The sequence below is a fragment of the Tyto alba genome, unplaced genomic scaffold (assembly GCF_018691265.1).
Source record: "Tyto alba isolate M040663 unplaced genomic scaffold, T.alba_DEE_v4.0 Super-Scaffold_40, whole genome shotgun sequence".
NCBI classification, from domain to species: domain Eukaryota; kingdom Metazoa; phylum Chordata; class Aves; order Strigiformes; family Tytonidae; genus Tyto; species Tyto alba.
The window spans coordinates 17,751,254-17,766,801 of record NW_024881316.1 but is presented as its reverse complement, the minus strand read 5'-3'; the positions used below and the strand labels follow the sequence as shown (position 1 = coordinate 17,766,801).

The window sequence follows — 15,548 nt, the reverse complement described above, 5'->3', positions numbered from 1 at the left end:
AATTGTATTAGAATGTCTTCTCCATTGTAATTTGGCTTTCAGGTCTGGAGACTGTAACATGGATCTTTTCTGTTGTTGTTTTTCACATTTCCTAAATTAAATTCCAAGTTAAAACTTTCTATTTTTTTTTTTTTCCCTTGAATTGCTCTTTCCGTGCTACTGAATTAAGCTTGGGACCATTCTCTGGCTTTCTTATTCTTTCAAAATAAGTGTTGTAGAACTTTTGGTTTAGAGAAAAGCTGCATAAGACTGAATAGTGATGCTTAATGCTTGCAGTTTGACCTCTTAAAACTTTACACCTGGTATGGTTGGATATCTGTGTGAGATTGTTCAATCTTATTTTTTTCTCATGATCTTAGAAAGTTTTATAAATGCAGGAGTATCATACATGAATTAAGATCTAGAACAATTATTTGGTGAAGGAGCTAAAATATGATGGTCAAAATCTAAGTATCAGGTGCACAGTGTAGTGTGCTTCAGAGGATAGTGACAGTAAAATTATTTGTGCAGACAAAAGCCTCCTGAGATTACATAGGCAATGTTATCCAAAATAACAGTTGAAAGCGTGCTGTAATTAATTATGCATTTTTACTAGGACAATGGAATGGTGACCAGATTTCCAGTTAGTTTCCTACTGCCTTGCTACTATTAATGGATCCTAAAGTAAATAAACCAACTGTCAGGATTTGATTCTCAAACTATCAGATGGGCCTTTGGGGCAGCCAGAAAGGCTCTATTTGATTTGGTCTGGGAGGAATGAAAACCACCCTTAAGGATGTGCAATGCACACTGGAGTTGGTGACACTGTTCTTTTCTGCAAAATGTCCTTTCTGACCTCAGAGTGCTCTTCTGTTGCTTCTCTATTTCTCTACTTTTCAGCAAATACTTGCAGATCCCTTTGCCATCTAAAGCTGAAGGTACTAGACAGGGCTTGGGTAAGATCTCATGGCTAGGGAGAGCAGTGAGTAAAATTGGTGTTGAGGACTGCCTTGATGTGGGGATGGAGGAGCAGAGAGAGGTTGCACGTATCTGGAGTGTAGGGGAATGGGAGACAGTGAGAACTTCAACACCACTGCAGGACACAAACAACCTTTTAAAATACACTTGGGAGAAGAGTTTATTAGTTTTTTCACAGACACAGGCATGCCAAGGGAATGACAGGAACGTTTGAAAGAAGTCAGAAAACAAGCCTCATCTAGTGCAGTCTCATTTATAAATTCTGAGGTTGTAGGGAGTAAATATTCTTCATCTCTTGAATTGGGTTGTGGCAAAATCCCCTCGCCTTGTATGTGCTGCAAGGTGAGGTGAGCATTCAGCATCCAGGTGAGGTATGTTCTGAAAGTAAAGCAAAGCCCGGAACAGGAGTAGGTCCTTCAAGGAGTAGTGCAGAAGGGTTACTGGAAGAGTGGATGAACTGTGGAAGTGCCAGGTAGTTGGCACAGTCTTTCTTTTGTCCCTTTTGCAAGAAATGTTCTCTAGCTTTAGGAGAAGGCTGAGTGTATGTTCCGTGGTCAGTAGATGTCCAGGTGATCACTGCCTCTTGGAGTATATGAAGCCTGCACATTGTTCTGCTCCAAAGAATCATCTAACAAGGACATATCAGTGAAAAAAGCAGATATAGACGTTCGTGTTGTCTTTCTGCTAATACTGTGCTACTGGGGACACTGCAAGTCAGCAGTGGCCGGGGATGTCAGCCATGGCTTTTGCTGTTGACTGACAGGTGAAATAGTGTGTGAAAGGCAGCATTCAGTACCTTGGTTTTCATCATGTGATCCAAAATTACAGGGAAACAACTTGATTAAAAGTGTGTTTTCATTATTACGAATAGGTCTATATATTATAAAAGATGAAAGCTCTTATTAGCTTATTTATTTATATTTTATCCCTTGTAAGTTTCTCTTTGTTTTGGTGTCTCACATTTTAGTTTCTAAACAGGCACTTTTTTGTATTTCTGAAGTACTGCAGTATCTAGATATGCTGCAGAGAAACATATTTTTACAGAGGAAGACTGTTTCTGCCAAAGAAATAGTTTTATTATTGTGTGGTTTGGATATTATTAAATTGGAATAAATTCTCTGGCAAATTTTATTAGCTGTAATCCTGCAATCATCTGGCTTTCCCAAATATGCTGGTATACAGATTCTGCTTTTCTCTTTTATCTTGAATATGTAGTTTGGAGTACAAAATGTTATTTCCAGTTTTTTATTTTGAATATATTTTTCTTATATACATTTATATTTTCATACACACATCTATTATGTAATAAAAATATTAAATCATCTCATTATTTTGTAAAAAATTATAAATTTTTTCAAGGACCATTGTGTTTTCAGTGTGCTAGAAGTAAAACTACAGCTTTTGAAGTTTTACATAACTTAAACCAGCCACACTTGCTTTACATGATTGCTTCATTTCTGCAGTTCATTAAAACTTGTTCAGCGTACCACTCCTGAATATAAATAATAACTGCAGCAGTAGTATTGATTACTTAGGTACCTGAGCTTGTGTCTGGTGTTGGCTTTAAAGCACTAAGAAACTTCTTTCCTGTTCTATCTGGAGAGGAAGGAGATTTTTTTTTTTTTTTTTCCCCATGTTGTTTCCTGAGGATTGTTAATTCTGGATTCCTAAAATCATTAACTCCTTCTAGAAACGGAAACTCTTTGTCATTGCAGTGAGCGTGTATGAACTAATGCAGTAATCGATGCTTGCACTACACTGCAGAGATTTGTTTTGATGACAAGAGCTCTTGTAGCCCTGTTTGGTGTCACCAGTGTTGAATGTTTGATGCTGCAGAATAATTTGGCTTAGAATCAGGATGCAAGGACCTTAGGGACTTCTTTTATATTGTCTCCTTCACACTGAAGTGGATTTTTGCTTGCATTACGGTTTTGTTACAGTTGCAAGCTGGAATTCAGCAACCTACTAGATGCCAATTGTGCTTTTTTAACCATTCTCTTGCTGATGCTGCTATGTTTGCTGGATTTCTTCAGTTTCTGCTCCATACGTTGCATTCAGGGACAGGTAAACAAGTGACTATACAGTGCTGAGGTTTTAGATATATCTTTATATTTTTTAAAAAATATATATTTTTTATAAACAGATTTCTTTAACTGTACAGTTTGAGTGGAGATGTTGTGTCCTCTGAATGTAAAGTATTAATTGTAGCAACTATTCAGCTTAAACAGGGAATAAGGAACCATTTTGCTTGTAAGTCTATGTTTTATTTATGTTTGTACTTTGAAAGCTCATGTGTCAGATACAATTTGACATTAGTGATGCTATGTGGCATGAGTTTTTAAGCAAAAATCCGTCTTTTGAAAACACATCAAAATGTGAATTTGTTTCTGAAAAGTAATAATAATATTCCAATTGTATTGTAACTATTTGGCATTTTGGATAAGTCATGGATAAAGAATTTAGAAATTTACTTCAGAAAACAAATAGTCATTCCTGTGTCTTATTTCTCTTTGGCAGAAGACAATTGATGTGTCCTCAGTCCCCTGAGTTGTGCTATTGTTACTAGCTTTAACAAGTTCAGAATGGAATAAGATTCTGTTACTTTTATTTTTGCATATTATCTGGGGAAAAAATTGTCAAACCCATGTACATAGAACAAGAATATGTTTATTTAGCATAATATACAGTTATGGCTATAAAAATATATGGGTTATAATAAATGTACAGTGGTGATTATTTTGTACATTATCTCTGCATCATCATAGTGATGCATTGCACTTTCTGAATCAGGGAAGGACATCAGCCCTCTCCTTATGGGGGGAATAAAAACCCTGCATTTGGAATAAGGTCCTCAGCTAAATCACTAAAGGATCACAGGGGAAAGTGTGGGGAAGGATTGACGATTGCAAGTTCATTGGGGATTATGCAGTATGTTGAGAATAACAAAGATCTTTAAAATATTATATCTAAGTAGCTGATAACACTGTAAAAGTAATTTTTGAAAAGTAGTTTTTTCACTAGAATAATTAATCCTAAAGGTCGTATGAAAGAATAGGTCACAAAAGAGGTTTTATTCTCTCAAATATTACAGCTGTGTTAGTTAACATATTTTAAGAAATCCATGTGTGAAATTAATTTATTTTAGCAGATTTTAGAGGAGAATAATAGTATACTGAGGTCAGAATCTGGAGAGATACATTGGAGAAAATGGGACTGGGCATCAGTGAGAACAGAGATGGAACTGAAACAGCAGCAGGAATATCAGGAAAACAAGATGCTGCTGAGGCTGGGAAGAGACAACGGTCAGCCTTAGCTCTGCATGGAGTTTAAAGGATAAGACTGGAGAAAACCTTTGGTTAAGATTAATGCCTTGCACTCTCTCTCAGACTTAATAAGTTGTTAATAGCTGCATAAAGAGTGTAAACCCCCATTTCTTCTTCAGACTACTCACTGTGATAGACAGCCATAAATTGTCTTCCAGAGACCTCTTCCACGTTTTAGCATAAGTAGATGAAAAAAGTGAAATAGAGTTGGGTTTGAGAAGTACAGAGCTGTGACGCCCCGTGTTGCGGAGATTCAAGGCTGTGCTGTGGGAAGTGGCATACAGCAGCATGCCTCCAGCCTTTGGAATAGCATGGGATTAGGAGAACTAAGATATTTTAAAATCACACTAGTCCCACATCCCCCGGTCCAGTTTTGGTCTCTCTTGAGAGTGTTTGACTTTCTTGCATTATAGACTGTAGAGTTATAAAGAACTATTAAAACAGACCATCTATATCTTTCTGGCCATTAAATTTAACTCATCTCTCCTCCTTAACTATACTTCAGTTAAGCTAAATATTTCACGCTGAAAAGTAAACTCTGTGCTGCAGGGAGACAGTCTGAAACACTGAGCTGTCATCAAGGTCACGGACATGTCAGGGTGTTGCAAATGTGCCCACAAGACAAACCATGATACAGAGTAAAGCAAAACCAAAAAACAACAAAAACCCCCACCCTTAATCTCTCCAACAGTTTGACCTGTGGAGGTATTTGGTGGCAAGTAGTAGGGAAGGTGCCTGACTCTTGCCTATGGCCAACGCTGCTAACTCCTCCAGTGCAAGGGTAATGGTTTTCAGACAGCAGCCACGCTTGTATGCTGTTCTCTGCTGTTACCACTGTGATAGGTTATATCCACCTCATCATCTTCTGCAGAGCTAGTCTTTAACTGGTTGTCTTCCTTTCCCTGTCTCTACAGTTTATCCTGGTCTCAGTGTGGAGCCATTTTCTTACCTACTCTGAACTGGGTCCTCTTTTTTCCAGTTAATTTTTCCAGTTTGCCAGGATATCTTTGAAGTCCAGTCCTTGTCTCCTACAACTAGCCATTCCTTTCTTCTTGGGGTAAAGTCACCTACAAATCTAATATCATTCTGTTTTATTATCTAGAATGGTAGTGTGAGTGTTGACTATTACTATATGCCAGACAAACATGACAGACCCTGCTTAAGGAATGCTTTGGGGTTTTTGTTACCAAGTTTAGCTGCTTAGAATATGGTTTTCTAAATAGCTTTTCACCTTATGCTGGTTTTATTTAGAAACTTTTTCTGGTGTGACTAACATGGCATGCTCATAAACAATTCCAGCTCAACTGAAGATATTTGACATCTGCTGGCTGTTACCTATCTTATTGCAGTGGTAGGAAATTAAATTTGGTTAGTTTGTTATCAACACTTTGATTTTTGAGGTCTCGTCTCATCTCTTACTATCTTTAAGGTGATTTGTTTTGTTTTAGCATTTTTTCAGGAATAGGTACTAAACTGACTGGTCAATAATTTCTAGCCCCTTTTCCCCTTCCCTCTCCTTTCAAAATATGTACAGTGTTTGCCCTTTCCCAGTTTTGTGGAACTTCATCCATACTGCACTAATTCTGAAGAAAGTAATTGTTCCTGACAATGAGATAGCTTCAGACAGGTCTGTAAGTACTCCATGATGAAGTGAATTAGCCTAGTATGTACTATATCTGGACAGTCTTGCCTCTTCCTGAATTGGCAAAACATCTAGTTTTTATGCTACAGACATTGTTAACTTGTTTCTGTGAGTTTTACTTGAATTTCTTTTTAGGAGAATTTATTGAAAAAACCCGCAAACTTAGCCTTGGTATCATTTGCTGGTAGAGTCAAATGAGATCAGACTCTTTCCATAGTATTCTAGAATGACAAGTACTTGCTACTAGATAATAAGTACTAGGGAGTAAATATTTGCAGAATGGTCTCAATTGCTTTTGCTGTTTGCATTAAATTTTGTGTGTTTCTAATTTTGTCTTGTATGCTTCCTGGTACTCTATCACTGTATGTTACTCACTCAAAGGCAACTTTCCATTGATTGTTCACCTAGAAAATGAAATATTTATGACTTAGCTGGTTAGTCTTTGACTGCATTTCTCCTTCCTCTGTATTGGGCTGGTTCTATTTGATGTTGGTTCTATTTCTTCAAATGCTTCCATGTTTGCTGGACTCCTTTTGCTGTCATGGCTGCTTCCTTATTTTCTTTAAGGTTAGAGTGTTTTGTTTTTGTTTTGTTTTTCTTTGTTTTTTGTTGCTTATGTTTTTGTTTGTTTGTTTTGGGTTTATTTTTTTTTTTGTTAGTTTTTCTTCATAGAAAGGTTTCGAGTTTTTCTTCTGCTCAGCTTCCTTCCATTTTTAAAGCTCACAAAGTTTATTCACTTTCACGTTCTTAACTATTTCCTTTCTACTGGTGGGAAGCAAATCTCCAAATGTCCTTTTTTGGTTGCTTTCCTAGTGTCAGTGACCTCTCACTGTGCGCTCCAAGGATTCTTTCTGCAGTACTCTCTACTGAACTGGAGAAACAAAAGTGTTTAAATCTTCTCATCTTCAAAGGCAGCATAATGGAGGATTCTGATAAATGCTTACAAAAAAATAAACCTCACCAGGCTCATCTTCCTAATTTGGTGCCTTGGAGTAGGTCCCCATAATGGTACTGCTGAAGTGCTTTTCTCTTTCATCGTGATCTAGAGAATTTCATCTGCTGTATTTCCTTCTACAGTCCTGAAGCTCAGGACAACCAAGAACTCTTTTTTTCCTCCTCAGACTTTCCTTTTCATTGTAATACTTGAGATTCTCTCTCCTGGTTTTCATTAAAATGAAATCATAACTTTGATTATGAAATATAATCTTCTTGTTCCTTCTCAAGTTACTTGTGCAGATCTTCATGATTGACTTTGTGTGTGTATGCTGGACAGTCAACAGAAAGGCTCACTGTTTCTCTCCCTTTCCGTTCCTGTTGTCTTGTGAATAAGAAGAAGCCTTGCTTCGAGTTGGTGTTGTTTCTACCAGCATGTTTATATGTATATTACCTTCTATATCTGAGCAGAAATGCCTTTCTTCTTTCCCCACAGTAGGAGAAAATGTATGTTTAAGCCTCGGCATAGCTCATTTTGGTCACCTTATTTGCAGCGGGTGCTACCCGGGCACTGATACCTCTCTGGGCATTGTATCCGTGGGACTTCTAAGGCATGTGCTGCTGTTTCACAGCCTTACACTTTTTTCTGGTTTGCTTATGCTTGTTAAAATTCCTATCTACTGGCAGTGTAGGAACACCCTGGGGGTTGAGGAGAATGTATTTTCAGCATTGATTTTGAATTATAATTTGTTCATAAATCAGTCTTTAACAAATATTAAGATAAATATATTCCACTGAAGGGAATAACACCAAAAAACACTAAATGAAAATATTACCTTCTTTTGCAATTAACACCTACTCCATTGATTTTAAGTGTCCACAGGAAAAAAACAAAACAGCAAACAAAAAACACCAACACACACAACAGCTGAAAACTATTTTGTCTATGTGGGTTTTTTAAAAGACCTTCTCCCACCTCTCCATAAAAGGGAATCAAACCACACCAAAAAAAAACCCAGGAAAGAAAAATTGTGATAGGCTGAAGAACATCATGGCATACTTGAGATGCTGGGAATTCCTTCAGAACAGCAGAAAAGTTATTAAAAGCTGGTCAGGCTTTCATTATGCAGGATAGCTATGTATCCATATCTCCAAAATTACAAGCCCATGTGAGTTTTTGAGATAATTTGCTATACATTTTGCAAATTACATCATATGCTGAACAGAAATACTATCAAGAGATCATGCCAAAGCTAAAATAATGTTAATTATATGAAACAGAAACTGAAATAAAACTGTTAACACAAGTTAGTGTCAATATTGAATCGGAATAAAGAAGCTATAAATTTCATAAAGGACATCTCTATCCGTCTATCTACAGAATTAGCTTCCACTCAAGAGAGTAATCAAAGTCAGCAAAATTAGCACTCAGAGCTAGCCCTGAGACGACAAAATTTTTCTGAAATCTGTAGATACCACAATATCAAAAATAATTTAAAATGTTTGCCTGCTGATTTGAAGTTCTTGGTAGTGCTAACCACTTCTGGTATTCTCAAGTAAATATTTTTAATAAAGGTTTTAAAGGAACTTTTCATATTAAAGGAAGTTCATGCATCTTGCTTAGTATTTTACATCTCTAAATCTCTCCAGGTTCTTTAGCATTTGAAAATCTGAAGACCTTGCAGAACATGCTTCTGAGGGCCATCCCTTTGTGAATAATATGTATTCTTGGACTCACTAAGATTTACATATCCTCAGAGTAACATTTTAGACAGTCTCTGAGATTAAAATAAGCTTCAAGCTGGAAAGAGTTGATGAACTCTTCAATACTCTTAGTGTTTGAGTGAACGAACTGAACAAGTTTGGCTCAGGGAGTCTCATGAGCAGACTCCCTAGGATCCAGGAAACTCAGAACAGCTCCCTTGTTACATTCCTTGTGTCCATATTGAAAGTTTTAGAAATATTCACAACAATTGTTACTTGACTGGATAGGTCGTGATTTTTGGCTCTAAGCTTCCATTGGCAAGATTAGTGATCTTTGCGGTCAGTAATTTATAAAACCTTCTAACAACACTGAGATAATTCAGGAAGGAGGTCCACCTTGTGAAACATACAAATGGGCCCAGCTGATTTTGTGTTGGAAGGCCTTTTGCAAGTATACCTTTTAAGGAACCTTCTTGAGCCATCAATGAACACAAATGCAATAGTTAATTGTAAAAGAATCTATACGTAAACTGTACTCCTAATTAAAAAAAAAAAAAAAAGAACAACACATTACAGTCCATAAAAGAAATTTGAAAATCTTTGTTAAATAAATACCTGGATAAGAAACTCATGTTATGGTTTGAACAGTCCTCATAAAATTCATCCTGCATCTGGATAAAAAGAACATATTGAAAGAATTTTTAGTAATCAGCCACTGACAAATCATTCCTTTGCAAAATCAAAAATAATTGCGAATTTACAAACTCTTGTAAAGAAACAACTTTGCAATAGTAACTAAAGGAGAAGTCAAATGGATTTTCTTTTTCATTAGATTTAGTTTAATGATTGTGTCCTTAACAATCAAAGTAGTATTTCATGAGTTCACTATTTCCTTGCCTAGTTATTTCTGGATTTCTTGTTTACAGTTATCAATTAGTATTGCAACCTGTATTGTGCTTACAATGTAACTACCACTTTAAAAAAGTGCTTTAAAGTAAGGGATTTGTTTCAAAATAAAATGCCAAAGTGTTCATTTTCTGTGAGAAAAAGTATGACACGTCCTTCTGTCATAAACACAAAAGTAAGGAATATTTATTTTCAGTGTTTGCTGGATAAGCCCTGGTTGTCATTTATCTAGATCTGAAAGCCTAGTGCATGGTAAAACTCCCTTTTTCAATGATTTTCTCTTACTCAGAAATGTAATTAAGATATAGAAAAGTAATTTTGTGTCTCATAATTACGTTAAAATGCCTAAATAAATATTGAATTGAGGGAACAATCTGAGAGGCTGGCACTAGCTGTGGGAGCTATAGAGATCACAAGCATGTGTGCCAGGTCTGTACCCCGAATACGAGTATTATATATATAAATTGTCACTTGTATGGAGTACTAGGCTTTATTTGAACCTTGGAGTCTTACAGTATGTTAGCATTCAGTGCTTAGGACATGTGCCAGCGGGGAACTCAAATCCAATGCAATTATATATTTTCTGTGCAAAATAAAACCTAAACTTCACAGTCATGTGGTGCATTCTTCCCACGTACCGCGTGAGCCAGCCTGTCCTTGAACTGCAGCAATGGTAAAACACAGACCTCATTCTGCAAGGATTTAAATTCTTAACTGTAGGCATCTGAAGTGAGTTGATTTGAGAGCAAGGAGATAATGAGCGTTTTTGTGAAGCTTTCTGTATAAATAGGCAATAGGTAGCTTTTTAATTCTATGCTTGCCACTTAGATGTGAGGGCTGTCTGTCAAGCCAGGGTACTCTTGTTTTCTTTTTATGTGGTTAGTTAGCAGCTTGACTAGAATGATTTAAACATGCGTTGTTTATACACTGAATTATTTTTCTGACATGATAAAATGATTAGCATTTTTTTCTTTTTTTCCTTGGGCACAGAAGTACTTTCTTGCTAAACAGTATGACCTATTACATCTGTAACAGCAGCCAGATGTTTTTGATGGCAATAACAATGTGCTGAAGACATTTACCGATAGCATGTAGAGCTCATGAAAGGAGAAAGGCAAAAATAAATGATACATGGAGTTTCTTTAGATTTGTTGTAATTTTCTGTAGGCTGATATGTGGCTTCTGTTGATTTTTTACCTTGGGAAACAACTGCTCATTTCCATGAGATGCTGACCCAGTTCCCTGGGGACTGTGGAAGATGTAACAGAGGATGTTCCAGGTCTTTGATAAGTTTTATTGTCTGTTTAATGCAGGCTATATTTGACTCTAAAAATTAACAAAGGTAAATACTTTAATGACTGTTGCCTGTGCTAATTAGAGAGATCTACTCTGACTATATAGGAAGCCAGTTGGTGCCAGTTGTAATTTTAGATGCAGCCTCTGAAAAGAACTAAGATTCCTAGTTACATGCTACAACTGCTTTATTAATTAGCAGCTACATGTTGGGCTCAATTAAGTGCATAACATGGGCTTACTGACTCTTATCATTAGACTGTCTGCTGCTTGTCTTAAGTAACCACTGCAAATCTAGTGCATCTGGATTTGAGCAAAACAGCAGAAGTGCGTTCTTTGCTGAATAGCAGCAGTCTCCAAATACAGCCTGGATGGATTTGGGGAGACAACTTGGGGTGTTTTATCTCCGGTATTCAGGACTCCTTGGAAATGAGCAGAACTGGTCGTACATGATAGTGGACTTTCTCATATTTTCTGCTTGTGGCTCTGCAAGAGAGACAAGGCTGTCATTTCCAGCACTTCTCAGCTTTGCAGGATCTCACTTGATATCACAGTATCCCAGCATTAGCTTTTGGTATGGGTAGTGCTGCTGAAGATGAAGTATTTTAAAGAAAATATTTTTTTGGTGGTGTGAATTTTGCTTTCCCTTTATTTTAAAGGCACACATGTTGTGGATATAAAAGCAATGGCAATTTATTAAGTTTCGCTCCGCATCTTGAAATTTGATCGAAGACTGCAAAAGACTTTTCACAGAAAAAACTCAACACATTTGTGTCTTCTAAAGTAGATTTATAATTATATCCATCTGTGTCCAAAAGTAAAGTAATCGAGCAGCATGGTAATAGGAAAAATATTTCATTGCTGGCAGGATACAACTTTTGAATTATTCCCTCAGGAAGAAAGGTTTTATAAATATATATTTGTTTCACTCCACTGGTCTTAAGTAAATCATACATTATGACTGAAAATGCATTTTTAGTAATATGCTTTAAGTTGAAGTACATTTTTATATGATTTAGAAATATATCAGTAATGTACAAAAATAATGCTACAGTATGTGTATATTTTCATAGGTGCTTATTATTTTTTTATGTTTTGAATGTCTTTAAAACTAAAGCATTGTTTTAAAAGTGTTTAAAAGCAGTTTAAGCCTGTAAATCAATTATTTGCTCTTTAGAAAAGTTATTATTTCCTCTCTATAATGTCTTAAACTTGTCTTATTTTACTAGCTATTTTTAGTGACTTTTACAAGTGAAAGAATACTCTGTGTGTAGCTTTTTTTTTTTTTTGAGTTTTGGTGGGGTTTTTTTGAGAAAATCTGAAATTCTGAAACTATGCTCTTAGACTGTAAGTTTTTGCATGTTACTTACCTATTCCTGGATGTCTCTAATGCTAGTTCAGTGAAATTATTTTGTGTAATTAAACACATAGTTGGTTCTGGGGTATGGCAGTGAAAGAATAGCATAAATGGGTTTTAAGAAGCAGCAATGACATGGGGTCATCAAGGAGAAATTATTATTAAATGTATAACTATAACAGAGTACTGAACTGTGGTTATCAAGACCCTAGTGTCAGTGCTGCTTATGTAAAATACTTTTTAAGCTCATTTGGGGATTTTGTTCCTTTATGTTTTAATTTGTATGTTCTATTCTATGTGTGTTTATGAATGTAGTATGAAAAACTAATGTTTTCCATTGTAAAACCCTTTTTACAATTGTAGATTCACCCAAAAGTTTGCATGGCAGTGATCTATTGCAGACTGAATTTTAAGGGAAATTTAAAAATTAAGTAATTTGTCAAGCATGTGGACTTTTTTCTCCCAGTTCATGAATTTTTACAGCTTTTAAAATACTCACCACGTTGTAGACCTGTTGCTCTTGGTCAAGATTTTTAATATGATAGCTACCTTTGTGCCTTTCCAGCATACCATCCATGCTTCGGCTCAGCAGAGCCACGTTTGCAGTGCAATTCCTGCTGTCAGCTTCTGAGAGCAGAGGGCGAAAGGACCGTGGCTGTGGCTGGTTGTGGTGGACATAACTGGTGGCTTGGAATTTACCAAAGTGCAGAACAGACAGGAGTGGGGAAAGGGACAGAAAGTTAAAAGTTTAGGTGTGGGGAGGAGCGGGTGGCAAGGATGTAGCTAAATATCAAGAGGAAGAAGCGATTAAAATACACAACCTAAAGAAAGGACACCAAGTCCAGAAGGAGACAGAAGATGGATGATGGCAACAAAATGGACAGGGAAGAAAGGCAGGAAAGAGTAGGTGGTTGATGAGGATGGGAAAATTATCAGATTGGCTAAGACAGAAGACATATGAGAGGATTTTGCTATGTCAGGAACTTGGTGGGGAAGGATGCTGGATACATGAATCAAGTGGTCATGGCTATGCAATAACCAGGAGGAAGAGCAGCGAGGAGACTAGGACCCAGAAGCTGAAGCTGGGGAAGGAAGAGAGAGCAGCGAGCAATGGGGACAAGAGCAGAAATGTTTTTGAGCACTTGGACACACATGTCTGCATGCTGGATTCCTGCCTGAACTTTTCTCTATTGCTGAGCAAATAGCTGTGAAACATGGAGGCAGTGCATTATGTTTTGCCTGTGGCAGGCCAGCTCGCACAGGAGAGAGTTGCTTTTTGGTGTTACTGTTGAGTCCATTACTGAAAATTGTAGAGCTCTGTGCCCCCAGACCCAGCTTACTGCCAGCACTTGGGGTGGCAGTCTGGTTCATGGATTTGTTGTTCTTGCTGCAGTTTCAAAGTCTGTAAATGTTCAAGGAACGATACTAAAAATTAAACTAAAAGATCTTTAATGTAAAGTTAAGCTCTCCAGAATTGCAGAACTTTAGTAGCTAATGCAACCTCAAACTGCCTCATGTGGTTATGCATATGATAATAATAAGCTGTTTAAAAATAAACTTGTGCATACGATCATGCAAACGGTAAGCTATTAAAGATTTTATGGATTATAAAAAATGATACAACTTGTGTTTCATAATCAGCATCTAAATATTTGTAGAAGAAGAGTCAAAAAAATAAACTTCATGCAAGTATATTTTTCTTTTTCTTCTTAGAAGCATGCTTTGTTTGGGTTTCGGTTGGATGCCTGTGTACTACTAAGCATAGTGATCTAACAGTAGTATTACAGAGATGTGTTTTATAAAATAAGATATTGAAGATATATTGCCTAAGGTGTACATAATAGATAAAATATGTTCTCTGAAAACATAGAGCAGATCAAGAGTGCAGAGGGTATCAGCAATAAGTATCTGACTTTAATGATAAAGTAGGTTTTTTACCCAGTGGCTTTTAAATGACCAGTAAAGTGTTTGTAGGAATGTTGTTAGCAAAGTGTGTGAAGTTTCTTAATGAAAACTAACTCTGTGACATAATAATTTAAAGACGGGAGAAAAAAAAAAAAAAACAACTTATGAATTAAAAAAGCAGTATTGTCAAACTGTTCCACTAACATATTTCAAATGACCAAGGTTCTCTGCCAATGTTAGGATGAAAAATGCCGGAAGTACAGGTATGGTTATGAACCTCAGTGAGAAGTGACTGTATTTGCTTCAGGATCTAAAACTAATCTCTGAAGTGATAGTTTATATGTTGGTTTGGTGCGGATTTTGTTTGTGTGTTTAAAGGCATTGTAAGATAAATGGCAGAATCATCTACTTTTTCTCAGATTGAAAACTATCTTTTGGCTATTTCAAATCAGGCTCTTATATACTACTGTTATTGAAAGAACATTAGAAAGAGTAGTTGTTCTGATTTCTAATGACACTATTACATTTTTGTTAATACACTGTGACAATGCCCAAAGGGATGAAATAATGCCAAGGTTCAGACTTCACAGGTATATTCTGTTTAAAACTAGTGCTACCACAGAAATCCTTCAGACTTCTTCCTACTGTATCACTCTTGCATTTACCCTTCTGTTGGATCTATTCTAGCCTGCATCATTCTCCTATGTCCCTCCCAATACCACCTGCAAAAGAAAATTGCGCTCTGAATTGCACTGCCTGATATTATTCCTCTTGCGATTCTTGCTTCGTCCTTTTCCTCCTTGGAGTGCATGGTTACATTAGTCCTCTATCACAGACAACTTTTTTGCTACCAACTCAGCCTTCTACAGCTGTAATACATTAAGTCAAACTGTGGTTTCTTTAGCTTTCCATAAATTCATACATACTCTCTGTGGTGTTATGCTCTGCTGCATTTCTCCAAGACCCTACCCACGGTTCCCCTCCTTGGCCTGATGGCTCATGGCTTCCAGACCACTGTAATTCGTGGGTTTATTCTTGAGGTACATAGCATACAAGTTTGTCACAGGCAGAATGAAAGATTGCAACCTCGTAGCTGCTGTTGGTACTATTTGCTGTATTTGTGTGGCTGTTTTCCCTGGTGCTCTATTACCCTTTACCAGCTTCTGTACCTCTCCATCTGTACGGTACCCCTCGTCACAGTATTGATCAACTACTTCACAGATTCTTTAGTGTGGTTGACTGTTCTGTCCTTAGCTATAGCTAAGTGCCTATTTCGTGGAGTATTCTCTCTCATATCATCATTAGCTTGTAGTCCTGTGTGTTTGTTATGAAGACCAGGGGAGGAGGAGGGCTGTGAATGTGATGCACTGGGGTCCATTGGAAGATGACTGGGGAAAACAAAAACCAGCTGGAGTGCACAACCAATTCTGAGGTGCTAATTGTAAAAAATCAGAGGTTCAAATAAATGCATTATTATGTGTTTTTGTTTTTATGTTATTAGGCTGTATTGTTTTCAATTTGATATAAG

General features: G+C 36.8%; 1 protein-coding gene across 29 annotated transcripts in view; it reads left to right on the top strand.

Annotated features, from left to right (window-relative positions):
- Positions 1-15,548, top strand: part of RIMS1 (regulating synaptic membrane exocytosis 1) — a 340,605-nt gene that overhangs the window by 177,695 nt on the left and 147,362 nt on the right. The window lies entirely within an intron of this gene.